Source organism: Falco punctatus (assembly GCF_963210335.1).
Source record: "Falco punctatus genome assembly, chromosome: 4".
NCBI classification, from domain to species: domain Eukaryota; kingdom Metazoa; phylum Chordata; class Aves; order Falconiformes; family Falconidae; genus Falco; species Falco punctatus.
Window position 1 is genome coordinate 102,862,446 of NC_137583.1, and position 26,768 is coordinate 102,889,213.

The 26,768-nt window shown below is 41.7% G+C and overlaps 1 protein-coding gene and 1 long non-coding RNA gene across 5 annotated transcripts in view; one reads left to right on the forward strand and one right to left on the reverse strand.

The window, feature by feature from the left end:
• The window catches only part of LOC308063196 (uncharacterized protein), a 251,665-nt gene that overhangs the window by 88,052 nt on the left and 136,845 nt on the right, over window positions 1–26,768 (reverse strand). The window lies entirely within an intron of this gene.
• LOC308063202 lies at window positions 591–25,627 on the forward strand. The gene is made up of 2 exons (XR_013927880.1): window positions 591–16,837; window positions 17,146–25,627. It is a non-coding gene; the product is annotated as an uncharacterized lncRNA (long non-coding RNA).

Consider the following 26,768-nt stretch of genomic DNA (forward strand, 5'->3'; position numbering starts at 1 on the left):
AGCAGCAGCAAATTTGGCCACCTTAAAACACTCCAAAACAGGCAGGGGAATAAGCTGGCATAGACATCACAGTTCAGCTCTTCGATGAAGTATCTTCCCAACAAGCTGAGAATGCTTCTGAAGAGCTAATAGCAATCTCAAACAACATAAAGCAACTATAAAGAGGCACAGGTGCCACTGCAGACCATGCACCACTTCATTTACCGCTACTCATCACTGAAACATCTGATACAAATCAATAACAAAAATGTTGGCCCTTTCTAACTTCATTTATGCTTTTAGGGCTTGTTCTGATAGGAGGTGAAATTTTGTTTTGAGATTTTTATTATTCTATTTTTAAGTTCTTAAAGATTTATTAGGGAAGAGGGGAGTATTGATTTGGAAAAATCTCTTACCTTGAAAGACTTTTCCTCCTACTGAAGAGGAATTTACACAGATTACAGAGTTCCTACAGATTTCATCTTTACCTAATAATCTCCAAAACGTGTTTCCTTGCTGAACCATTTGATCTGAGACCATATAGGGCTGCCTGTTGAAATTCCGGGCATCTCTACAGAGAAACAAGTCCAGGCTCTGGAGGAAATGCTTCCTTGTCTAGAACAGTATGGAGTAAAAAAGGGAGGCCAAATGTCAGTTTTGCAGCCAACTATTAGGGACACATTCTAACGTTGCCAAATAACCGAGACAGTTGTTGAGCAATAACCCAAGGCCCGACACTGGAAAACAGATGCTGATTTTTGGTATGGAAAAATGAGTGATCAGATGGCCAGGCTGTACTGAGGATTGGTATCTTCATTTTTGCTGCTTCTGTGCCAAGGAGGATCATTTGATCTGCAGGTCCTTTCTGGCGAGGCTCACACGGCAACCCTTTTGCAGGGGCTATGTAGCATGAAATGTTTAGTTTAGTAAATCCCAGAGGGAGTTATTTCCACTACAGGTTTGCATTTCTCAAGTGTGTGTGTGTGTATCTTTCTAGTTTCAGGTTTCCATCAATGTTAATAAATGCACATACACTTTCAAAAATTATCATTCCTGATGACCTTATTGCCCTTATATCTCTCAGGATCCATCAAGATACTTAGAAGACAGGAGCAGCCTGTCTGATTTGAAAATAACTTGAATACTTGGCAATGTCTGCTAGCTCCTTCAAACCACAGAAACAAATCATCTGTAAATCCAGCACATCGCCTGCAGCTAGGAAGCTTTCCCCAGGACAAAAAGTGGCACACCCTGCATTTATCACCTGTAAGTCATGTACCAGCTGCTCCCAGATCCCTGCGCTGCAGGTCATCTTTGCCACCAGTGCTGGCTCAGCGCAGAGCTGGGCTCCTACCATGCCTTTCATCAATGTTTCATGTGAGCACCCTGCTGCAGCCTGGTCTGCAGGGGTGCAGCTGCTGCTCCTCAGGATGATACATCTTCCCCAAACCACCTCCAACATACCTTTTAGCAGCACCCCAGAAGCCACCTTGCCCCCAGCAGAGTTTACTATGTCTGCCTTGGAGGAAGCCGCACCAGACCTGAGCTGGCCTCTTTAAATAATTCCTCACTTTTCAGCATTGCAGCCACCCAGCCCCTTACTGCCTCTGGTAAAGACCGGCTGACCTTACAGGAATTAATTTTATTTTTCAGTCAGCCTCCTCTACAGCCCCTGGAGAAGAGGAAACACATAACCAAGAAACCTGTGAGTCGCAGACCACTGCAGCCATATGGTTTGCTATGCCCACCTGCCCACTGCTAGAGGACTTGAACTTCTCCCAAGGAAAACACAAGAAAGAGAAAACCTGCAAGAACTTTCACGCTCGCTTGCCATTACTCTTACAAGTAAAAGCATACTTCATTCATTTGCCCTTAATCTTACAAAGATGTCTGTACTTCACTGAGTCAAGGCTGATAATTTCCAAAACCATCTAGTGGCAACACCATATCAAAGTCATCCATTTCTCATTAGATATTAAAACCTTAAAATGTATTGCTGGCTTTGAAAACTCTGTGTAAAGTGTGTATCTGAAAATTGTTTGTAATATTTGAAATCTACCCTACAGCTTGAGCTTGAAAATTGCACACTGCTGAAATCTACCTCTATTACTCATTGACTTCAATAAGACTATTCACGCAAGAAGTCCATGGCAGTTTTAGGGCTTTCAGTAATATGTGTGTACATATACCTTTTTATTTTTAAAAATGAAGAGGGATTTCAGAATAAGTGAGATCATAAAGTGGGTAAAGATTTTTTTTAAACCATCACCAAAGCACAATCGCGCTGAAGAAGCTGACAAATTTCAGCAGCTCTTTTTCATTAAAGTACATTACTTTAAACAAAACCCCCCAAGGCAAGCTCTGTGAGAAGTTTGCCATGATGTGAATATACTCATGTGAAAGAAATATAGCACAATCTAGCACATTCATAGAAATGTCACTTTTAAATATAAAGTCCATTATTCATTATTAAAAGAAAGGGATACATATGTGAGAAAAACACCCATCTTGTGGCTACATGCCTGGCAGCAGCTTGTATTCTTTGCAGAGTATTTTACATCCACAGTAAATGTGAAAGAGACATGTATATATCTAGCTTTTAGGATGTTTCTTCAGGTTTATCATCGCTGGGAAATAGCTGCATTTGATTCAAGAAGAGAAGAAAGCTACATTTATCTTGTAAGTTAAAGTGCCAAGAGATTCAAAGACATGGGAATGCTGGACAAGTTGAGCCACAAGTGGCAATGGCTGCATTACTCGGTAAGACACACGGTACCCCCCCCCGATAACAGAGGGGAATTGTCAAGAGCTTGACGAAAAAGATTTCATAAAATAAAGTGGTATAAGTCTGATTTCACTGCACTTACAGTAGTTTACAACACAAGGTATTGCCTCAGCATTTTGTGGGGGATTATTCTGTCTCCTGTTTGAAACTAGTCAGAAAGATAAATGGATATTAATACTACTGATGCACAAGCAAGTTATCAGAGTGCATCTATGTTAATTGCTGTTGTATTTTTTTCCTAACCCATAGTAGGGCAGTGCACACATTGAAAAACAGTCGTTTGGGCCAGAGAATCCAAATTTAACATCAGGTTAAGACTGAGATTGCTCTTCTACAGGATATTCCCACTGTTAAAACGTACAAATGATAGATGCAGTGAAGCTTTTCATAATATAGACATTTTAAATAATGTCATTAACGTTTTTTTAAGCCTCTTTTTGGCCTGAAATTGCACATGTGGCAGCTCCTTAAGCTCTGATGGCCCTCTATAGCTGGGCAGTGAGACAGGGTTTGGAGACTGGTTGTAGCTTTTCTGGCTCCAGAAGTTTCTCAAAACATGCTGCCTTAAACTGTGGTAATTTCAACATGTTGGGGCTTTTTTTCCTTCCCTCCAACAACAAAAGGAAACTCGTACCTGGAGAATGGAGACAGAGTGGAAGATGACAGAATTCACTGTGGATTGTTTGTTCCCATCCCAGATGGAAGGAAAATTTAAACAGAAACATTTTTTCGCTGCACCTGACACAATGGAAAGCCTGATGATGAAGAAGTTGATTCTGTAACCATTATCTTCAGAATTGAACTACTTGGTTGGATTGAGACTTGAACTTCAGTTGAACTATTTGGAGACTCACTTGCACGAGGTTTATGTATGTGAACATGCACTGGAAGTGACATGTGTATTCCCTTACACACAAGACAGTATCAAAGGGCGAGACTAACCACTAGAAAACCCTGCCTCCACAATATCATACAGCAGTAGGTTTTAGTCAGCACCTCTGTTAGAATCAGCAGGAGCTTCTGCTCAGGTAGGAGCACCAGACTAGATTTAGCAGCTGATGCACTGAAGGGGCAGGCTGGCTTCTGGGGGTGCACAAGGCACCAGATGACTCAAAAGGTCCTTTTGAGCAGTTGCAGAGAGCTAGCACCTGTTGAGGACAGCAGCGAGGATCCATTTGCTTCAGTAACATGGACCAGGTTCAAAACACCTAACCACCCAGCCACCTCACTCTGTTGTGTTCAGGAAATTGTTACTCAGCTTGTAAAGGTGGCCTGTCCAACATCTCCAGTACTTGGCTTCGGAATGGCCCAGTGCAGCTTGCATTCAGCCACCTCTGTGACAATACAGACCATCGTCTACTATGTCACTGGACCTTCTCTTTCAGAGCGCATGGACTGAAAGTGCAATGAAATTTTGGACATTCCTGCTTGGTGTGGTTTTCCTAAGATGAGGAATGGTTAGAGGAGCCAGACCCTCTCACGGACACGTCAAGAAGCTCTAGCCCTCAGGTGGTGCATTGGAAAAGGATGAGCAACAGGCTGCTTGAAACCTGCATTGGGAGAGGCAGTTTCTCTCTGCTCCCTGGAAAGCAAGATGTTGTTAACCACTTCGCTATAACTAATCCATTGCCTTTCTGGGATTCATAGTCCCTTCTCAACCTTTGCATTTGTGGCACAAGTGACAGTCTGGCTTTAAACTGAACTGTGATTTCGGTGGGCTACCAGCACTTCTTGGGGCACACAAGGAAACAAAGTGAGGTGGAGATTTTTAGTATTTTATATCTTGGGACAAGCTAGATGTCATTCTATGGAACAGGAGAAAAAGTAACAACAAAAAGGGGCATCTCCTTAGCCAAAGGTCATCCTTCATGCTGCATATCAATGACTCACTGCAAACAGGAGAAAGACAGAAACTTCTCAAAGTAAAGGCTACTAGCATCTTTTGTATTGGAAAGCTTTAAGCAGCTTAAAAGTAGGCACTGCTAGCAACTCCTCCTACAAAACATGGGAGGTAAATCAGTCAATCTGGAAAAAATATACAAACCCAATAAAGAAAGGAAAAGCTTTGGAATGAATCTAAGAGCTGCTGATCTCACACAGGCACTGCTCCTGACTAGAACTGGAAAGCAGAATTTGCTAAAGTGGTATTATTTTGCTCTTGTGATTCTGAAGCAGTGTGAAGGGCAGAGAGAGAGAGGCTGGGTTTTAATAGGAATTACATCTAAACTCTGCTCATCACTAAAGGCAGAATGTAATCACTTAGTACAACTAAGGACAACCAGAGGAAGACAATGAAAAAATTCTAGAAGTCAAAGTTCTGTCGAAGTGACAGCTATATTGCATGAGAACAAAGCTGCAGGAACAAATCTCTGTCATAGCTGGAGCCTGACACATTAGGGACCTCGAAAAAACCAAAAGGTAGATTTAAAAGCTTCAGTTTTCAGTCTCTCCCATATATTTACAAAGTGCAAAAACAAGGCAGAATATGTACCACAGATTCACAAGCTTAAGCATAAACCTGTACTGTTTCTCTTCCTAGTTATGCTGAACAGAAGTTCTTTTGCGTAATTGAGGAGGAGTAGCCTGTTACCCCAAAGCACTGAAAAATGAAATCATTCCCTGTGGCCTGAATGAACCAGATTCAAGAGCTGGCCAGAAGGGGAGGCCACCAACCAGCCAGCGCAAATTTTGTAGCTAGCTGACAAGTAACTTGAAATTTGGGACTGGAAATCAAGTACATGTTAAGCAGACAAGGAAAGTCATAAACAAACATAAACGACATATACACACATATACATCTGGGCAGCTGACAAAAGACATAAGACAGGAAACAACTGGAAAGGCAGCGGGTCTTCACAATAGCATTTGGGAACCATAAGGGATCACAAACTGAACGCAAGTCAAGAATACTTTGCTTTTGAGAGAAAGAAAATATCAAAGGGGGATATATAACAGGAGTGCTGCTCCTGAGACAGCTGAAGTAAACCACCTGCTTTGCTAAGAAATGGTAAGGCTCCCGCAGCTGGAGCACTGCAGCCAGATTTGGGCACCGTATCTAATGCAAGAACAATGCAGGCCAACTGGAAGGAGTTCAGATGAAAAGAATTATCACTAGAGGTCTCAAAACCTATCCTCGGAGGGAAGTTGGGGAGAAGCAGAGTTGTTTAGTCTAAAAATAAAGATGTCTGAAGGGAGATGAGATAAAACCCTTCAAATATAGAAAAAGGCTACTAGAAAGAGAAAGGAAATAAGCCCTTTTCCATGTTTGCTAAGGGTAGGATGTGTAGAAATAGGCTGAAATGGCAGCAAGGGAGATTGAGGTTAGACTTTTGGAAGTGCTTTCTAATGGTAAGGACAGTTAAGCCCTGGAAGAGTTGGCCTGCAGAGATCCTGTGATCATCATTATTGAAGCCTTTTAAGAACAGCTATATAGGCATTTGTCTCAAATATATTGGTTGTATCTGTACTGTCTTGGGGCAGGTGGATGACCTGTCCTTTACAGCCTTCTTTTCTTTCAGCTTTCACTGTAACTATGAAAAATAAGCGTGATTGGAATATTAACATGTTTGAGTTTCTGGCAGGCCAGCTCTCTTTGAAAATGTATGAGTCCTCACTAGACCAACGCTTGCCGTCTTCACAGCATCACCTCTGAGCTTTGGTACACAGGCCAAGGTGGCAGAAGGGAGTGCAGCAGAACTCACAGGCAGACCAGAGTACTGTTTGCAACAATAAATGGCTTCCTTTCTGAAATAAAAAGGAGACGATGTGACAAGCTCCATCTCTCTTCCTCCCCAAGGAGCAGATATGCAGTGTTTGCTCTCCATCATCCCAGCCCAGAATCAGAGACAAGGAGACCATAGAAGGGATGGGAGCTGGCCTCCGTCACACTGCCCGAGAAACATTTTCATCCTTCAGTTTAGCACTGTACCTTTGAAAACAAAACTTTCTCTGTCAGTCAATGCGCAAGCAGGAAGACTTGGTCCATGTTTCACCAGGTATTCGTTGAGAAGGCTATAAAAGCTCTGCATACATTTTGGACCAGTATTTTATTCTCTTGTGGGAGTGCAGTAAAACACCAGCTGCTGTTAATGTACCTTGGTGAACAATCACACTCAGCTAATTTTCAGCTATGAATGATTAAGCACTTCATACTGTATGTGAACATAAAGAGCCATTTTCTCACACTTAAAACATATTTGATTTGAGAACCCAGTGGAGCGAACCCACCCCATGCCAGTATAAGGACAAGTTGCAAAATTAGGCAATTACTCTTATGCATCCATGATGTAGTGCAACATACAAATTCTGCAGGAAAGCTGTGACACCCCTGCACAGACCAATATTCCTGCAATGCTATTCAAAAGCAGACTGCAGGTATTCCATGCTTTTACCTTTGAGTTGCCATGCATATATTACACTTTACAGCTTCCAGAAATACCTCTAGAAAACGTGAGCACAGTTTACAAAGAGGAAACAGTCTGAACTTGTCAGCTGACCTAAGATCCAATTTTGTAAGCCACACTTGATACCAGTAATTACTCCTGCAAACTGTTCTCTGGAAGTCAGTTTGACAAAAAAAAAAAAAAAAAAGCATTCAGTGATCTGACATAGAAATTGCCAAGTCATGCTATTAGCCTACGTGAAGACAACTGTTGCTGCTTTAGCACAGACCTGAGCTTGGGTTTTCAGCCTCAAGTTAACCAAAACCACACACTTGCAAAGCTTTATTATGAAAAAGACATTCAACATTCTCCTGAAGCTGGAAAAATCGGCACCCCAACTGTCTAGAGAGAACTCTGTCCCGTACTCCTTCATTTGCTCTTTCTTCCTATGTAAACACATGTTATTAAACAGGAGTGAGGATTGTGGGCTTGGCGACTAAAAGTGTGCTTCCACCGAGTGCGGTTATGTACTGCTCTCCACCACAAAAAAGAAAGATGCTGTATTGTTTTACTGCCAATAGGAATTTTGGAGGTCACACTGCCTGAAAAAGCCCTTGTAGTTATGCACGGTAGGTGGTCATCCTTTCACGAGTGGTTTTTGTTATCCTCCGTCCCCAAGAAGCTCCTTTGTATGACACATGGAACACAGCTACAACAAGCATGGGCTGTCAAGAAATAGCCATTCTGATTCTGCACCACCAAACAGAGGTCTGTACATATGGTAATAACAATTTACTTTTTATAGAATAATAATAGGCTTGGGTAATTCCTGCGCCAACAGATCAGCGGCTGCTGTTTCCACTCGGAGGTTATGAAAGATTCTGCCCTCACCCCTTTCCAATGGCCTCTTGTTCCAGAACAGCTGAGCGTTATTTTTAAGCCATAAAATTGTAGGAGAGTGGCCGAGCAGCTATTATTAACAATTATACAGAATTCTGCATAATGTGCGTCTCAGTCCACTTTATATTCTACCACTTAGACAGCCGAGAAAGCACAGACTGAAATAATTTACAGTCAAGTGACATTTTGCATATATAAAAGATACATCTATTTGAACAAGTTGGGTTCAAATCTGTGTTCTCTGTTCAAAGAAAACTTAAATATAAGTCAATGAGAACAATGTCTGTGAAAATAGGCCCTGCCTGGCTGCCTTCAGAGCATAAGATCAAGTTTATTCTTTCAAAAATTCCTCCGTGGGCAGCTCAGGATTGGCTCTTTCATCTTCAGGTTCTCCATTCCCCTGATGGTCCAGCTGTAGTTACTACTCCAGCTGTCCTTTTCCTAAATATAATGAGTTTTTCTGCCTTTCTCTAACTGATTCTTACCTGCCCCCTGTTCACTTCCAACCTCTTTCCGAACAACAGCATCCTCCTCCCCTTGTCTATCTTATTAATGACACAGGACTTGAGAGCGAGTAAGGACAGGAAATTACAATGGTGGCTGAAGGAATTAACTGGCAAAGACGAATTCGGGTCTTTTTGGGAGAAGCAACAGCAACTTCTATTCAGATTTCATGGTGATTTTTTCTTTTTCTTTTTCCTTTTCAGATTTGAGAGAAGAAAACCAGAACTGAATCTTTTCCTCCCTCTTTTCAGGTCACCAGGAAATTAGCCAAACAGCTAACTGCCCACCCCGCAGCCCTCCCCCAGCACGCTGTATGAATGTCTCAGATTGCTACAGTTTGTTAATTACCACACAGAAGTTATCGCATTAATGCAACTTGGATGCCAAGAATAGCTTAAACGAAGTTAAATGAGTAAAGCATGCCTAGTAGTTTCCATTGTTCAGACTCATAGGCAGGCAGCGAGTTGTATAATTGGGCATTCTGACACTTCCAACTCATTTGTTTCATCACACTGTGTTGCTTGCACTCAAATAAACATCTGCAAAAATTATGAACAAACAGATCTAGAAATTCTTCTTGGGGAAAAAGCTGCTTTTTACTTGGATTCAGATTGATTATGCACTAGGAACTTGTAGGATTAGGAGGCTGTTCTGTTTTAAGGATGAGATTTTCTTCCTCCCAAATGAAGCAGGTTATGCAAGAGCAACACAGACCACTGAAGTCAAAGCTCTGAGTATCATGTAGCGAACATCATATTTAAAGCAGGCTCCTGTAAGATCCTGAATTTCTTCTAACATCACATCCCATTACTATTATGTAGGTGCCCTTCACCTAGAGGGACATACAGTACTTTGCAAAGTCAGATTCCCACAACCAGATTATTGCAGCTCCTGGACTTCCACCACTCCCAAGGGTGCCAAGAGGTATCCTGCACTTAGGAGACAAGCATTCATTCCCTGCCAAATAAAATACTCTTCAATGGATATAATTCACGGTTGGCTTTTTCTAGCTTTTGGCTGGTATAGCTCCCCTGACTTCCACAAATCTTGCCAGCACAGAACTGCCCTGACAGCAATAGTTGCAGAATTGTCAAATTAGGCATCACTCATTGTTGCAGGCTAATGTGACGCTGGAACCCAATGATGACTCTCTCAGTGTCTTCACACTGGTGTTATAGGACGTGCCAAAACAGATCAAGTCCACTTGTACATCTAGTTCAGTAACCTGCCTCCAGCAGAGCCTTCATGCTTCAGGGGGAGACAAACCTTTCGTACCGTGTATAATGAGAGGAGAATTTCCCCTTTCTAGCAAGTTGTACAGCAATTCGTGGATACGCTGATGAATGAGAATTGATTAGAAAGACTTAAAAGGTCAGAGGTTATGCACAAATCTCATATGCAATATAAAGGATAGTTTATTCTCTATATCACAGAAACCATATAGTGAAATTTTTGATGTTGCTGATATAATACGTGACATACTACAACAGCGGGTTGCACTCCAATACAACCTTTATCATTAAAAATCCCACTACAGCTATGTTGTTCTTGTAAGCACGTTTTCATCCTCCCCAGTTAAGACAGTTGGTTTTCTGAAGGCTAGTGAATCTTGCTTTTATTTGCTAAAATAAATTCATAAAGCTTCACGTTCTTGAGATGCGTCAATCAGCTGACTGACCAAACCCCCTCAGAGTCCTAGCTCTAGAGCTGATTAATTTTATTTCTACATAATCTTACTGAACTTTTCTCCTCGAGAAATGCTGTTTTCCAGAAATAAAAAGATCAACATTTTCTGCAGAAATGCTCTATTCTCCAAAATTTCATTAAGAAAGAATTGAGCAGACACTGTATTAAATACTGAAACAAAACTGCAGTGCAGCAACTGACAACCCAAAAGCCCAAGCTGTTTCCAGTTTGGAATAAAATATTTCAGGTGCTCACATTGCTACAGAACAGGCATTCTGTGTTTGAACTGGTTCTTTTCTAACATTATAAACTTGTGAATCTATGGTGGGTTGGGGCTGGGTTTTTTTTCTGTTTGGTTTGGGGTTTTAACTCCAGGAAGTCTCACAGCTTTTGACATAAACACCATATACACAGGTTTAAGTTTCTGGCCCTAAGGTTGGAAAGAACCATGTAAAATCATGAACCTAAAGGTCTGAAATCCATATGGTAAGAAAGAAGAACAGAAAAGTTGATGCTTTATGGCTTCGAGGAGTTTTGATTCGGTCTTGTCTCTTGGGAGCTGAAACCTTTTTCTTGAATGTGAACATGAGGAAAGTGCTGATCAAGGAAATGAGGAAGTTAGCAGACTGTGCCATATGACTTACAAGTTTTGTACCATATACTTTTATACAACTGCAGATGCGTGGCACAAGATTTTTGTGGTGAATGAAAGAGCAATGGAGGGAGCTTGTGGAACACATACCGCCTCACCTAGGACTCAAAATAGTCCTTGCTTGTTCTGTCTCATTTCATATATATATATATATATATATATATATATATATATACATACACATATGCACATGAACACACTCGAAATAGCATTTACAGTCATTTTTTAATATTACTTTAACATTTCAGAATTGGAATACTAAGCACCAGGTGTTCAAAAGATTTCCACAAAGTGATGCCAGTGCAGCCAGCGGGATTATGCCAGCAATATAACTCTTACAGAATCAGGCCCTAAGGTCATAACAGTTGATCTCTCATAGCAAGTGACTCGAGCAGAATCCCTGGGAATGCTGTAAAAGTGGCAGATCATTACATATTTTTACACTTTTATTTAATAATTTTGTAAGTTGTTTCATTTCTGCACCCTTCCTCCATATTTCACTACTGTTAAAAATATTCCATTAACATACTCAAAATGATCTAGCTTCTCAATGTGCAGCCCCTGCATGAATCATCATTTCCACAAGAAGGGAAGCAACAGCTACACTAACCCAGGACAGTACAGAACTCTTAGAAACCTCCATTCATAATTCACATATGTTCCCATCTTTTTTTTTTTTTCTATAGCTGCATCCTTTTATTTCCCCCCCAGCCAGGAAAAGTCCATAACTGCAGCACAATGAAGCCTTACAGCCTGGTAACAGGACCCGTTATTTATTCACATGTAGAAGGAGGATGCACAGCATATGATATTTTACTGTTTTATTCAAGTCCATATTACAGAATTTTCTAGTATCTCCTGAAGTTTACGTTTAGTTACATACACTGAATGCTACGCTAAGTGTGTCACCTGAGTAACTGAGGTAGAAAATGGAGTTTCATTTGGATCCGGCCTCATTAGAACAGAGGTACCCTTTCATTTAAAAAATAAACCTGTGGCTGATAACATAACCATGAAGAAGTCAAGAACAAGATATGATTTGATTATGATTTGACTCTGGGACAGGGAACCAGACCCACTACGCTCTAACCATTGTTTCAACTCAGGACTCATTTCATAGGTCTCGAAGAGCCGCTACTCAAAGAGAGGAAATAGATTTAAGTTTTATACGTGTGCATAACACACATCTAGGTTAAAAAAAAGAAGTCATATGCCACTCAATAGCAATTTCAAAGCATTTCAGAAATATATGGTTAAATCTCCATTTTTTGCTCCAGTCAGATTTTCATACATTCTTGAACCTCAGTATTCTCATTGGGTGGAGTTTTTTCCCATCTGAGCCCCACGCAGTAGTTGTAAATATAGAAAGTATTAGAGTGATGTTCTTCACTATTTTGCACTCAACATAAGCAAAAATCACTTGAAGTTATTTTGGTTGTGGTATCTTAATGTACCTAACTCAAAACTCACTAAAATGAAAAAGTGGTGTTAAAGTGACCAGAAGTTTGGGGTACCCTGTTGACAGACCTCCTTTTCACAGATCAAGGTATCTTCTCAAAACTAAAACTTCTTAAACCAGCTTGCATTTGGCACTCAAATATGGCCTCTCAGTTAAATTTCTGAAGGTCTAGAACAGCCAGAAAGAAAATAAACAAACTGGGGGGGAAAATAAAGACCTGAAGAGAAGAAGCGTATGTGGGAAGGGTGGAAGAGCAGAGTGAAGAACTAGGTGGGGTGGGAAGAACAGATAATAAATCACAACGCTGCTCAACCAGCAAAGATCAGTAGGTTTTAGCTGAAAAAGAGAGTCAGGCTATAAGCTACATAGGATTGAAATGAGAATCTGAGCACCAGGAAATTTAACAAAGTTACAAAACTAGGGCAAAATCAGAATTTATTTTTTTTAAACACATGACGCGGTTCCGTAAGGGCTCAGACACTGTTATTGCTAATTCTCAGCTCCTAGTGCAGGGGCATGAAGTGTCTGTACTGAGTAAGCAAGTTTGGAGCCCGGTTTAGCCACCCAGTAAGATACTGAGTCTTTGGCCTGTGCTTGGGTTATGGACTGCATTTCAACCCGAGTACATGGCTTGGAAGGGGAGAAAAAACAAAGAGACTATGAGACACTCACTGTCACCAGGCAATATTACATTGTCATATGAATTTCACAACACATGCGCATATATATGTACATACCATTATAGACATGCAGAGACATATGTGTTATTCAACTAGAAGCAGATTATTAGCAGCTACATAAAAGTACACACACATATTTCAAAGAAAAACCTCACAAGGTACAAAGTGCTTTCCTGCCTGTGGCATCAGTTTAAAAATAAATATGATAATAAAAATCATCATGAAATGGCATATGGTACATTTTTGTACACATATTATTCACTCATTTTTTATTGTATTTGACTTGACACTGACAATATATCTTACTCATTAGGGGAGCTTATATTTCAGTCTCAGCTGTATGTTAAAAATCTCCCACTGTTATGTGGCAAGAATACATAAAAAACAAATACGCAAAAGCACGCTTGCCTGGAAAGACTTAATATTTCTCAAAATGTTCAGAAATGATTCTTCCCATTAAAAATCCAAAGTCAAAAGGGGAAAATACAATTGTTACCCTTGATTTTTCCCTGGTGTTTCATTTATTACATCAAAAGTTCCCTGATTGGATTCAAATGCAAAGTTGCTCCCATGGCTTCAAAGTCAGACTAAATTGAAAAATGCACTTCAACAACATTGATACTGAAATAATATCCCAGAATACTGTCTTAATGGCTTTACCCTTATTAAACAAAAACATAACAAAACTTTGGGGGTCCTTTTAAATGAAATAACAGAACAATAATAATAAAAAAATAAATTAAAAAAAAAAAAGAATCATGTACTAAAGAAAACTTTGTCCCCTTTTTAATAAACCCCCTCTGGAAATACTCGCAAGTTTCAGCTTTGCTGCAGCTCTGAAGAAGCGCTCAGGCTGGATCCACAGGTGCGGACATCCACACACAGTGTCCAAGCCAGCGCTCCAGATACCAAGGGGAAGGCTGCCACTGTGGGCAGTGCCTTGATCAAACCATTAAGTGTTTGATCAAACCTTGATCAAACCAGAGCTGGGGAATCCCAGGAAGCATCGTGTCTCAGACGGAGCATTTAGACACAGTTCTCCACAGATTTCTTTCCAGATATATGCAGCTGTCTGAGGAAAATCAGACTGGAAAGCAGGTCCACAAATCACTGCTAAACAGAAGTTCTAAGTTCTCAAAAATCATTTAAATAATCTGCATGTACAGTTGCCCTATAGTATTTATTAGTACCTACTCCCTATTTTAGGTTACACTCTGGAATTTCAGATAGCTGCTATTTCATATCATTTCTGTAGATAAGAAGAGATTAAATATTTTGGGGGAGTTGTGGAAATGGCCCAAGAGCTGCTTCCCTTTGTAAATAATAGCAGATGATGATGCTGCTCCAATGTCAGTCTTTTGGGACTCCGTTTAGGTTGAAATGACATTCGTTCCAACCCTTCCTTCCCCTTGGCAAAAAAACAATACGGGGAAGGAGCAATGACACCTCCACTGCTGGCAGAGGTTATTACCTTCCCACGAGGTCACCCCTTGTCCCCCTCCCAGGTGAGCTTCCATCTGTCATGGCTTTCTTCACAGTGAAGTCAAGGCTTGGCGTTTTCTTTTTGACTGGTCCGGCTCAGGCAAAACCAATGTGTTTGTAAAAAGTAAATGAGGGGGAAATGCTGTATTTTCCTCATCTAGATCCCATCTCTGAGCAAGCAGTCAGCACAGGAGGAGATACAGCTGGAGTAGCGATGTCCCCCTGATCAGCTGTAATGAGCATGCCATCCCCTTAATGACAGGGGATAAAGATGGCAAACAGTCTCAAACATACCAAACTGGGACTGCGTTGCTCCAGTGAATCAGCTGGACAAAACCCTTTACAGTCCCATGAACACAACAGGACAATGAAGATGCTCATGGCTCATCTGTTTTGCTAACTCACTAGCTGTCAGGGTGTCAGTCAGAGAGACTGTGCCGTATAGGGACAGATGCACAGGATGCTGTAACGCTTCCTAACTACAGCAGCAGTCCAGGCAGATGCAGATTTTCTACATAAAGCATGTACTGCTCAGAAGAGAAGCAGCCAGAATACCCTATTTTACCGATATTCCTTGCTCGGTAACAGATGAATATTCTCTGACTCCTTATCTTTGTTATAGAAAATATTTTTAAGTCTTTTCCAAGGGTAAGGATCTGAACTGGGTACGGTTAAGCTAAGTCTGAGCTCTGACCTTAAACTGTGGTGTTTCTACATCATACAACCCTCGGAATGATGGCATTTTACAGAAGGTATATCACAGTCCCACCTAAATCACAGCGTGATTAAATAGGTTTTTCAGTTCTCACTTTTGCCCCTCCAATGCTGTGGTACAGCATTGCTGACTAGTTTCCATCCACAGAAATAACACTTTCAAAAGCAATAGAGAATCTTCTCCAGAAGGCGGACACCGGAGCTGACACCAGGTTTTAGAGTACATCCATCGTCACGCAGGTGGCCCAGCATAAAAGGATGCTGCAGTCTCTGGCCACTGCGATGCATGAGGGGACCGCATCTTCAAGCCAGATATGACTTTCATTACATTTATTAATTATGCCTGACATTTAATATTTGAATGTAATATTTTTTGTTTTAATAAAGAATCACTGGATCATCAGAATAATGGATAGCACTGGTGCAAATATAATGAAAATGCCAAGCTTTAAATAGCTTGTTTAATTATTAAAAATGTTACCAGAAAAAACTAACTTTGCATTGCTGTAAAGATCAAATGAACATGAATTTCAATCAAAAGAGAGGCTATTGTACAATATATTAAAACATGAGTTTCTGCCTACAGTAATTATTGTGCACAGTGCACAAAGGGGAAAAAAGGCAACAATATCAATCACAGTCTGTCCACATTCAGTCAATCCGAGCCCCTCCCCTGTTCTGTTGCAGTTTTTCCTTTGTTAGCCATATTATACAATACATGGGGCTTTCAAGATCTTGGCCTTGGTTGTGCATTATGGAAGGCTCTTGAGATCCATCTTGAAAGAAATTCAATATCTTTTCTTGTTTGAGAAAATTGCAATAAACTATACAGCATCTTCTTTTTATTTATTTATTGTTTGTTATTGCTAAATCATCAGTCATCTGCTACTTACCACACTGTCCTTCCTATATGACCATGGCAACATGCTACACAGAACACAATCTCCTCACATGTTCATCCACATTACAGTGACAGTACAAGCAGCACTCATTCAAGCTGCTGAAGGAGCTATTTCTCCATCCAAGAGAAACACAAGGATCAAGATTTCCATTTTGCACCACTGTGGCAGGTTTGCTGACTAAGTAGATGCTGGTAATTTCCACGCTAAGCAACTGCTGGGAATAATACAGAACATGCTATCTTGCAAGAATCCCACCACTGCACCTGTGCATATTAAAAAACTAAAACCGTATAAGCATATCAAGTCCAGACGCCCCGGTATTTTTGTTTATTTGTTGTAGAGAAGCAGGAGGTAACACTACGCATTTAGTCTCATGTCCTTCTTGTCCATTTTTCTGCTTCTATTTCCCAAAATTTTGCTAGTAGGCAATTTCTACATCAATCAGGATGTGTTGTGTGTATCCTTGGCAGGATTCCACCGACACTTGCTGCTTTTGAAATCCAAGTTCCTTCCCCCACCACCATAACTTTTTTTTCTTTTTTCAATCTGCATTGTTTTAAAAATATCCTTTAACAAAATTGGCTAAGAGGTCAAGTTGACTTTTTATTTTTCTATTTTTGCTAGAAGTTTTATTGTGTTACAGCAAAGGCTCTGGTGCTGTATTGCTCATTTGGATATCATTAAAGGGAAGTTCCACATTTTAAAAGAGGAGGTTCAACCTTTACAAAGTTATAGCTTTATGGTGACCTAAGTATACATTCTGAGCTATAGACAATGCATATGCTGAAAACACTAAAATGCAGATATAAGTTTTCCTCCACTTGGCTACAATACGTCATGGCTTTATACACTGTGCTGCATCTGTGGATCTAGTACTAAAAGATCCCCTTTCAGAGCTGGCTTTCTCTTAGGCAAAGCATCTATGGAACCATTTTATGCTGAAGGTAGTGGGAATTTTGTCCTCAGGCTTCGTCTGGGTTAAAAGAGCAGGACTTGCCACCCATTCTACCAAACACAGAGGCGTTTGTTTATTTACCCACATCTGTGAAAATCTTCACATACTCTAACCTGAAGATTCACAGGAGTGCTTGAAATTAAACAGCAGAAACAAAATGTCTTCGTGTGCACGCTTGAGGGAACGGTCACAAATTCTGTAACCAGGTCTTTATCTCAAGAGAGCTATAAAGCTGTAATAAAAACCATTTTATTGCTACACTGTCCCATGATGGGGCTGCTGTCCTCTCATGAATATTGGAGATGTCCTGCACTTAGACATAAATGCCTCCAGCATTACAAACCAATAAGTACTTAAGTCATTCCAGCAAAACACTTTAAACCCACACAACCTGAAGCATGTATTTAGCGCTATGTAGAGTATTTCCAAGTTCATTTTCAAATCAGTGCAGGAGAAGGCTGCATGGTTACACCCTATACCAACGTCACAAAGAAAACCAAAGGCAGGTAAGGACATAGTCTTTATAGGAGTGCAGTGGATAAAGCATGTAAGCTGAAACCAAAGCTTCAGACTGGCAATATTTGTTGCCTGAGTTATGGGACAGACTTAATCTCCAACTTCTAACGATTCTCCTGGGAAAAGAGTAGCTATTCCCTCCTACCATACTATCCCATGTTACCTTATCTAGGTAGCCAAGAAAATTACAACCAAAATATATGAGGTGGATTAAAGAAAGTGTGAAATGCATTTAATGAAAAGGTCGGCGTTGCAAGACTTGCATAAAAGCCTTAGTTTTCTCTCTCTTCTTGCTATTAATACCCCATGCCCACCACACAAAGCCGGACAGAGCAGGACGACTTGGCAGAACCCTCAAATAAGCAAGAGACAGATTTTATAGCACAGCCACCACCTTTGTGCAGCTAAACTACTTCCATCCCACAAGTGGTTTACCTGTGGCTAGTGAGGGACCTAACAAGTTCAGCCTCATCTAGTTACAGTGTACTTGCGCTTTTTAAACACCAGCATTGACCCTATACCTGCTCAGTTCTGAGCATGGGTTTCCATCACAAACTACAATTGCGTTAGGACTAAGAGCTTAGGGGATACAGAGAAGTAACTGCAGTGATGCTTCAGCTCTGTGTAAGTCAAGGGGAAGAAACATGTTCAAAGCAAGCTGGGAAAGTGCCAGATATTAAAATAATAATTACTGAAAAAAAATCCTTCCCATCCCTCTACCTCATAGCTTTTGTGGACACAACTTCTAAGGATCAAACAACTGTAAGTGAAATACACAAACTTGGCCAAGGCACTTACTGAAGCATCAGGCTCTCTCTGCTCTAGATACAAACTTCAGTAATTCTGTTCTGTGAAATTTTTCAAACGTTAGTTCCAAGTTTCACAAATCTCAATGCAAACATTTTAACTGATAATACCATGGAGAAATTGTTTGAGGAAAGTCACATCTTGTAGCTAGTTTAAGACTGGCTGTGTTGTCCCAAGTGAATTAGTTGAGAGGACAGGGACAGAACACTGAATCTATTAAACATGTTGGGCTAAAAGCAGTAATTGGCTTCACCCAATATTTTGTAGACCTTGTTGCATTATGCTGTATTAACTTTTCCTGGCTTCATGCAGTGTACATTTTTTGACATTGCTTTCCCCTTGTCCCCATGAGAGCAGTCTGTCTACTCATTCATCTTTGTTTACATTCTTTCAATAAATTATACAGATAACTCTCTATTTTGCCAATTCTTCACTACTGGCATTTTTAGCTTTGCATTTACATAAGACATTCTAAGTTTATGAATTGAATGGGAGGCGATAAAGTTAAAACTAACAAGGCTATAAAAATGAATTTGCTTTAATACTGCAAAAATGCTCACAGCAAAACATTAGTTGCAGCAAGCTTTTTCTCATTTTCTCCTGCTTCCCCTTCTCATACAGCACTTGCCTCAAGCCATGGAGGGGAAGGCACCTCACCCAAGCCTTTCATTAGCAGAATCTATCACAGCATATAGAGGAGCATCTCCGTTTATAAATTTAGTTCTGGGGCTATCCAACAAGCCCATCCACAGCCAACCACAGAAGATTCTGACCCAGCAGCATCACTGCCATTTAGTGTGGTACAGTTTGGGGGTAAAGAAGCTTTCATTAGGTGGAATACAACTAGAAACACACTAAGCCGCTGCTCAGAAATTTCCCAGTAACATCCCTACAGCTGGTCAGAAGAGGGATTTATAAATATGTTTAAAGAATATTAAAATAAATCAAGATTTTGCAATTGGAGAAACAAAAGGAAGTATTTCCACAAGAAGAGCTGCCAACACCCATACCCAAACAAAGGAAATGAAAGATAAATGGGGCTCCCAGTCTGCTCCATAATTTAATCTTTACAGCATCTCTGTGGGAGGGTGAGTGCCAGTCCGTAACTCTATCTTCACCTAAACGATGCAGGCATCAGTTAAGACTTTTAGAAAATAACAGGATTCTGCTCAAGAGCAAGTCTTGTGCTTAAACCACATGGAAACAGAAAGCTGAGATGCTGCGGAGCTCCATTTAACTCACACTACCTGCCGATACAGCCCCAGGGAGGAGCAGGAGGCAAGGCAGAGGGTTTGCTTGCTCTTAAACCAGGGAACTTGCATGCAAAGATGTTAAGTCTATGCTAGCTGAGGAAGTTCAGACACTTGCAAACAACAGGCTTTCAAGATTCTGGGCCAGACGTGTATTTGAAACTGCAGTGCATGTAGCTGACACTATACAATAGAAAGTATTGTGAAATAATGGATTAAAATACTACTTAAAAACACTTCAGCTAGATGTTAAAACCTTGCTAAAACTCTAATGTCACCTAACAAACCAAGTAGGATTTAATCATGCATACAAGGAGAAATTATGTGAAAATAATCTGAACAAAGAAATGAGAGCCTAATGGCAGATCTGAAGATCTAATCCTCAGAAAGCCTGCCTAAAAATTTCATGTCATTGATATGAAACCAGTTTCTACCTTAAACAACCACAGCTGATTTCAGTGTTTAATATATGAGTTATTAATTACAATTAGAAACACTTGTCATATTCCAGACAGAAGATTAAGATTATTTCCTTAATTTATATGGTACATTATTCTGATATTATCTAAACCCAGCATAAAACAAACAACAGCAAGAAAAGACCATTCCCAAGAGCACAACAACAAAACAACCTGTTACACTTCGTTGAAAGGATATTTTTAGGCAAAATAAACATAATGGATTAGTTTACTCCTGTAATTTGCATTTTATTTTTAGCTGACAGAGCTTGCTAATGAGTAAAACTTCCATATTATCAAGGACTTTTGTAACACAACTTGGGGAGAAACTCCAACTATTTAAGACAGGGATCAAGAGTTATACAAGTTGTTGATAAATCCAGCATTTTCCAAAATTAACATTTCTATGGAAAAGCTTTTTTAAAAATGCACTTATAAAAACACCATCTCATTCAGGAAAAAAACAAACCAAAATATTCCCATAAAGCTGAACAACTTTGACCTTTTCAGAATGCATTTGTAGCTTTTGTGTTGTCTCATATGAAGCAAAAAAATTGATATTCAAACCCAAATGTTTTACTTTTTTCTGGAGGGAGCAGAAAAAGTAGATTTTTCATGTGAGATTTTGAAGTTTTGTTCTTAATCTGCTTGGAAGAGGATTTTTTATTTGTCCCAAAACTTTGTATGAAATGGAAAAAAAAAACAGCTCCCACAAGCTCCAATGTTTTCATAGCCTCTCCCAGTGCTAGAAGGTACGAGTGTGTGCATGCACGACCATGGGAGCCATAATCTGAAACCACAGCTGGGCACCTGCTGTTCATTTTTCAAAAGAAACAAGAAAGATTACGGTAGGTTATGGAGTGATTTAAGTCTTGCACGGTTGATGAAAATGCTCACTAAAAAAAAAAAAAAAAAAAAAAAGGAGGCTCAAAAGGTAGGCAGACTTCTCTAACTATTTCTTGGAGGATCAAGGACCCTAATGTGGATGGGAAAGGCTGTGGATAGAGCTCTGACTCCCACACAGCTGGAGCCTGGTTGGTCCTAGTCAGTGTTAGCAGAAAACAGCATGCAATTTCTTCCACGGAGGGGCGGCTGGTGGGGCTGCACATGGGGGACCCGTCACCCCGTGTCACTGTGCTACCATGCAGCAATGCAGCAGTCACAGTGCCCCGGGGCAGGATGAAAGGGGCCTCCTCCTGTGTCCCGGGCCATCATGCCCAGCAGGCAACCCAGGGACAGCTGAGGGGAAGTCCTTGAGGAATCAGTGGAATTACTTGCAGGGAGGAAGACTGGAAGCTGGATGAAGCTTCTGGAGGTTCTCCGCAGCAAGGCCAGTTCCTGGCAGGGCCATGCTCAAAGCCCATCTGATTGATGGAAATCCTGTTTCAGCCTTCGGGGAGCAGACACCAGCTCCTCAGGAGATCAGAAGAACCACTAACCCCAGTGGCAAGATCAAGGGAATGCCTACTTGAGGAGCACTGTGGAGCTCTCTGTACTCATCCTCTGCAGGGCCAGGGGCAGCAGCTACAAGAAATGGGATTCACAGATGTTGCAAGGGGACCAAGTGCTTTGCAGCACCCACTGGTGTCCTGCCAGGCACAGGAAGGATCAGACCAGGGGCATATGGCCAGTCTCAGAAGCCCCTGAGATGGCTCCAGGCTGAGGAAGAATAGGGGTTGATCATCTTCTGGGAGGCATGACCAGCCTGTGGAATGAGGAGGTAGGTCTTGCTTATATGCTCAGGAAATAGCTGATCGCCAGCTCTAGTGTCAGGAAGGAATTTTCTCCTGCAGCATATTGGCATTAGTCCCCAGGGGGGGTTTGCCTTCCTCTGCAGCATTGAACACAGCCTTTGTCAGGGCTCCTCTGGTCCATTTTGGCTATGTTCTTGCACCTCCAAGGCACCACTTGTGCCTTGTCTCTCTCTGGCTCTTTCCCATCGGAAGTTTGTAGTGGGAGCAAGCTCTGCTCTTCCTTTGGCTCCATTTCACCAGGTGTTCTTGCTTGTGCAAAACAACCTCTGCTTGGAAGGGCTCCAGGTTTGCTGCATCATCAGGAGCTGCCACTTTTCAGCTCTCCCTGCACACAAGCACAAGGCAGGCACAAGAGCGCTTTTCATGCATCACTGGCCAAGAAGCACAGTGGAGCGGGTTTTTGAAGGTAAAATGTATGCTTGTCATGGATAAGTGTCATACTTTTGAAAATACCCATGGTACCATGCACCTTCTCCTCTTTTTTTGTGTGTGGTCAGTCCTGATCCTCATTCTTCGCATCCTCACTCTTTGGGAAACAGGGTCTGCTTGGCCTGCGTTCCTGCTGCTACTTTCTGTAGCTCTGTCACTTGCCTTTGCCAGACTGCAAAGAATGTTTTTTTCAAGCTAAACTGCAGCTAAACATCATCCTGCTCCTGGCTACACATGTGCATCGGCGCTGAAACAGATTCAGCAAAATAAAATAAAATCCTGTTTCTGGTTGTAACCTTTGTGATAAGTGTCCTTGAAAGTGGTTTTGGAGCTGAAAAACCCCTGGCATTTCATGCAAACAAGAGTCTCATTACTAAACTCATGGGGAACACAGGGAATGGAACATTCTAGCTCTGCTATTTTATGCACGACCTAGGCCTGAGAGGCTCATCCAGAAGAGCAGCTACCTGCAGCGTAGGTCCCAGGCCCATCCAAGAGACAGGGTCAGACACAGACACACCTACAGTATTGCTCCGGCAGGGACTGAAGGCCCCAGGCTGAGCTGAGACACATCCACGGGGCCCTTGGCAGGAGATGGTGCGAGTCCCACACGAGGCCAGCCCCAGCCACCGAGGCCTACAGGCACCCACAGGACCGTGACAAGCGGACCCGCACTGCCCACATGCGCTCCTTCAGACATTTATGGTTGGCCACTTTGGAGACACAGTACTGGGCAAGATGGACCTTTGCTCGGACAGAGTACTGTTGTTGTCAGATTCTTTTATTATGTTTTTCCAAGGGAAACAGTTCAGGCATTTCTAAAAATGAGTACAAGGAGAAAAAAAAAAAAAAAAAGTGCATGGGGAAATTAACAGGTATTTGCTCGCATCAAAAAGATTTCCAACCATTTCTTCGCAATCCTTAGCCCGTTTTAGACTGAGGTGTTGATCTTTGAGCCTCGTTAGTGTTGGGGGGGGGTGGGGGTGGTGTCATCCTGTGGAAACCCAGCTAAACTGGATGAACATAGATGACTTCCAAAACTGCACGCATACTTCTTGCAAATTTATTCAGATGGTCAAATTACCTAAAGATAACCCACAGCTCTCACCTCCCTGAGAAGGTACATGCCTCCTTTCCACAAAGTGACAGAGCTAGCTCCTAGGCTGGAACATGATTAGCCGTTCAATGCCTTCTGCTAGTGCAGAGCTGGGAAGAAATGTCATCAGAGATTTCTTCAGCACGTACTGCTAAGGAAAGAAGGAGGTGGGAAGAAGAACAGAAGGGAACAATCCAGCTGGAAGGGACCTACAATGATCTAGTCCAACTGCCTGACCGCTTTGGGGCTGACCACAAGTTAAAGCATGGTATTAAGGCATTGTCTAAATTCCCCTTACACACTGACAGGCTTGGGGCATCAACCACCTCTCCAAGAAGCACATTCCAGGATCTGACCACCTTCTTGGTAAAGAAACGTTTCCTCATACCAAGTCTGAACCTCCCCTGATGCATGCAGCTTTCAGCCATTCCCATGCACCCTGGCACCGGATCCCAGAGAACAGAGATCAGCACCTCCCCTCTCCACTTTGCCTCCTCAGGAAGCTGTAGAAAGCTGTGAGCTTGCCCATCAGTCTGCTCCTCTCCAAACTAGACAAACCCAGTGTTCTCAGCCGCTCCTCAAAGGACATGCCTTCCAGCCCCTTCACCAGCTTTGTTGCCCTCCTCTGGAGATGTTCAAATACCTTAAATCCTTTTTAAATTGTGGGGGACAATTATGGGGTTGCATTCCTGTACTGTGTTCCCCCACAGTATGGGAATGCAATTAGTACAGCTATAGCTAATTGTTTCAGGATGTGCTATTCAGCATTGCACAGCCCTTTGCAGAAAGGAAAGCAGATCATAAAATGCACTGGCTATCAGTTTGTTTCCAAGCACAACTCAAAGCAGAGGTTTTAGGTCATAAATCCCATGGCATTTGAATTCCTTGATAGATACTTAAAAAATGTTTTTTTTCCAAAAAGCCCTCTGGACAAGGGGGCACTTACGGCAAGCAAATTCATCTCTAGCTTCACTGTGCCTGCTGGTCTTCCAGATCTGTGCTTGGACATACTGAGCTTGCATCAAAATATTAAGATTCTTTAACTGAATAGACATAGTCTGGCAGCTTTCTGCACTCATTGCACCAGTTTTGGAAACTAATTACTATGTGCATGCTGGAAGTTTTTTGGTTTTTTTTCACAGTTTCTTTTATTAATTTTTAAAAAGTTCCTTTGTATCTGAATAACATCATCAGTAATTTCATCACACTGACATTCTGGGGTGGTTTCAGGTGAGCATATAAAAAGCAGTCCTCCTTTGCAGCTACCTTACAGGTGTGTAGTGATTCTTCAAGAGAGGCCATTCCCTTTTCGTGTTGGATAGCCACCTGGCCAGCCAACTCTTTACCTGTACCAGCAATATTAGCCACAGCCTTCCTCTTCACTAAATATTTGCAGAATTCCTTTAAAACCACAATAACTTTTATTCACACTCCTGGAGAGTAAAGCACAGCCCCACAGACAGCAGTGCCACTTAACTGCATTGCACTGACCCACCAATCTTTTGTCTTTTGTAGCTTTTTCAGTGTCTGGGCTGATTTGGCACTTTTTCTCGTGACACTTCCCAAATGGAAGCTCAGTTAATGCCAGCTGTGGTTGTTTTCTTTCCTAGGAGGCAGAGATCCATTTTGAAAGTGCTCAGACCAACATCACCAGCTTCTTGTTCAGAGCCTGCCCACACAGCCCGTCTGCTGCCCAGCCGACTGCTGGAGGACTGGCATGCTGGTGGTGACTGCGGGAGGGATGGACTCCAGCAGGCTATTGATGGGTGAAAGCCTCATTAACATCTCTCTCAGGCTCCACCCTTCATGCTTTGATGTCATCAAATGAACAGAAGAGTGAGGTGCATGGTCAGGTCTTTCAAATTTAGATTGCAGAAAAGCATTGATAAAGTAACGTAGCTTTCCTTGTCCGCATCGCGCTCTGGATTTCATGGCATCTCAATGAAGTAATGCATACCAGTCGCTACCTCTGATTATACTAAGAAAAGCAGTGAGCAGAGAAGATCAAAACCTCAAATGGAAGATCTCAGTCATTAAGAATCAGGGCCAAAACCAAAAATTCAAAATGTGTTTTTATGTAAAAAAAAAGTTACTGTAACTGGGTTTTTTTGCCAGTGCATAAGCACCTAGGACTGAAGTCACATCTACGCATTACCTACAAGACCATACACCGTATTCAAGCTCTTGCACAAGCTGCCTCTCCGTTTAAAGGCAGAAGCTATGCAAATGTAACTCAACTTAAAAACAACATCTTTACAGCCTTGTTAGCCATTACAGAAAAACTCAGCAATTTTTTTATTATTATTACTTTTAGATCTCATGTATAATATTCTGCAGAACATTAGTCTCTGTAGAAATTTTTCAGACATTAATATTCAGGTGAAAACAATGGAATCTTGTTTACAGCTTTAACTACAACACACTGAGTATGAAAGTTTCCCTCACACAGATTGAGGGTTTTTGTCATTTTTTTAAGAAAAAAAAAAAATCCTAACCCAACTACTTTACGCTGATGAGAGTAACTAAGCTAAATTCAGCGTGTTCTGAAGATCCAGAAGATGAAAAGCTAGGCTAAAAACAAGTTGGATGACTTCTGCTCTCCACAAACAGGTTAGCCAGGCTGCACGTTGGCCAGGGCTCAGGTTTAAGCACTCTCCTATACCTATGTGCAGAACTAATTTCCACCTCCAGTTCTCAATGGCTGAACTGCAGCACCACACCAACCCAATCCCTCTCCCAGAAGTAAACGGCCTCCTTCAGACAGCGAGAAACACAAGCTACCAAACCCCATCAACTGCACTAAGCACACACACAGCCAAAGTGGGGTTTTCTGCACTACCGCCACAGCAGCTGGCCACAAACCTGCCGGGGCCAGGGTTAAAAGGATCATACTGAGCCTTTGTGCCATTTCTATCCACAGCCCGTTGCACATCTCTGCAAGGCTCTTCCAAGCCTCCCACAGCAGTCACACGACCGAGGGCTTTCCCTCACCCTTCTGATCCTCCAATATCCTTAGAAACCCTTGCTAAAGCACTAAATCATCTGTAAAATAAATACACAGATACTACGTAGGAAAACATTAGAAGTGCAATTCATCCATCTGTGCTATGATGAATGTTTTGCATATAAGCATTTCTGCAGCAACTACCACTTTCACAGCTGAAGAACTTCATGGCTACAGTGGTACGCTCTTCCCCATGTGGAACAGTCAGCCGGCTGTTCAGTTACACTTCAGTATTCCGACAGAAGACAATTGGTGGGATGCTGGGGTCTTTCTTTGTGCCACCTTCTGGTGTGGCAATATTATTTTCATAACTTCATCTCCTTGGCTTCCAGGTCTGCTGTCAAAGGAGGCTACCAGAGGTCTCACCTGTGGGA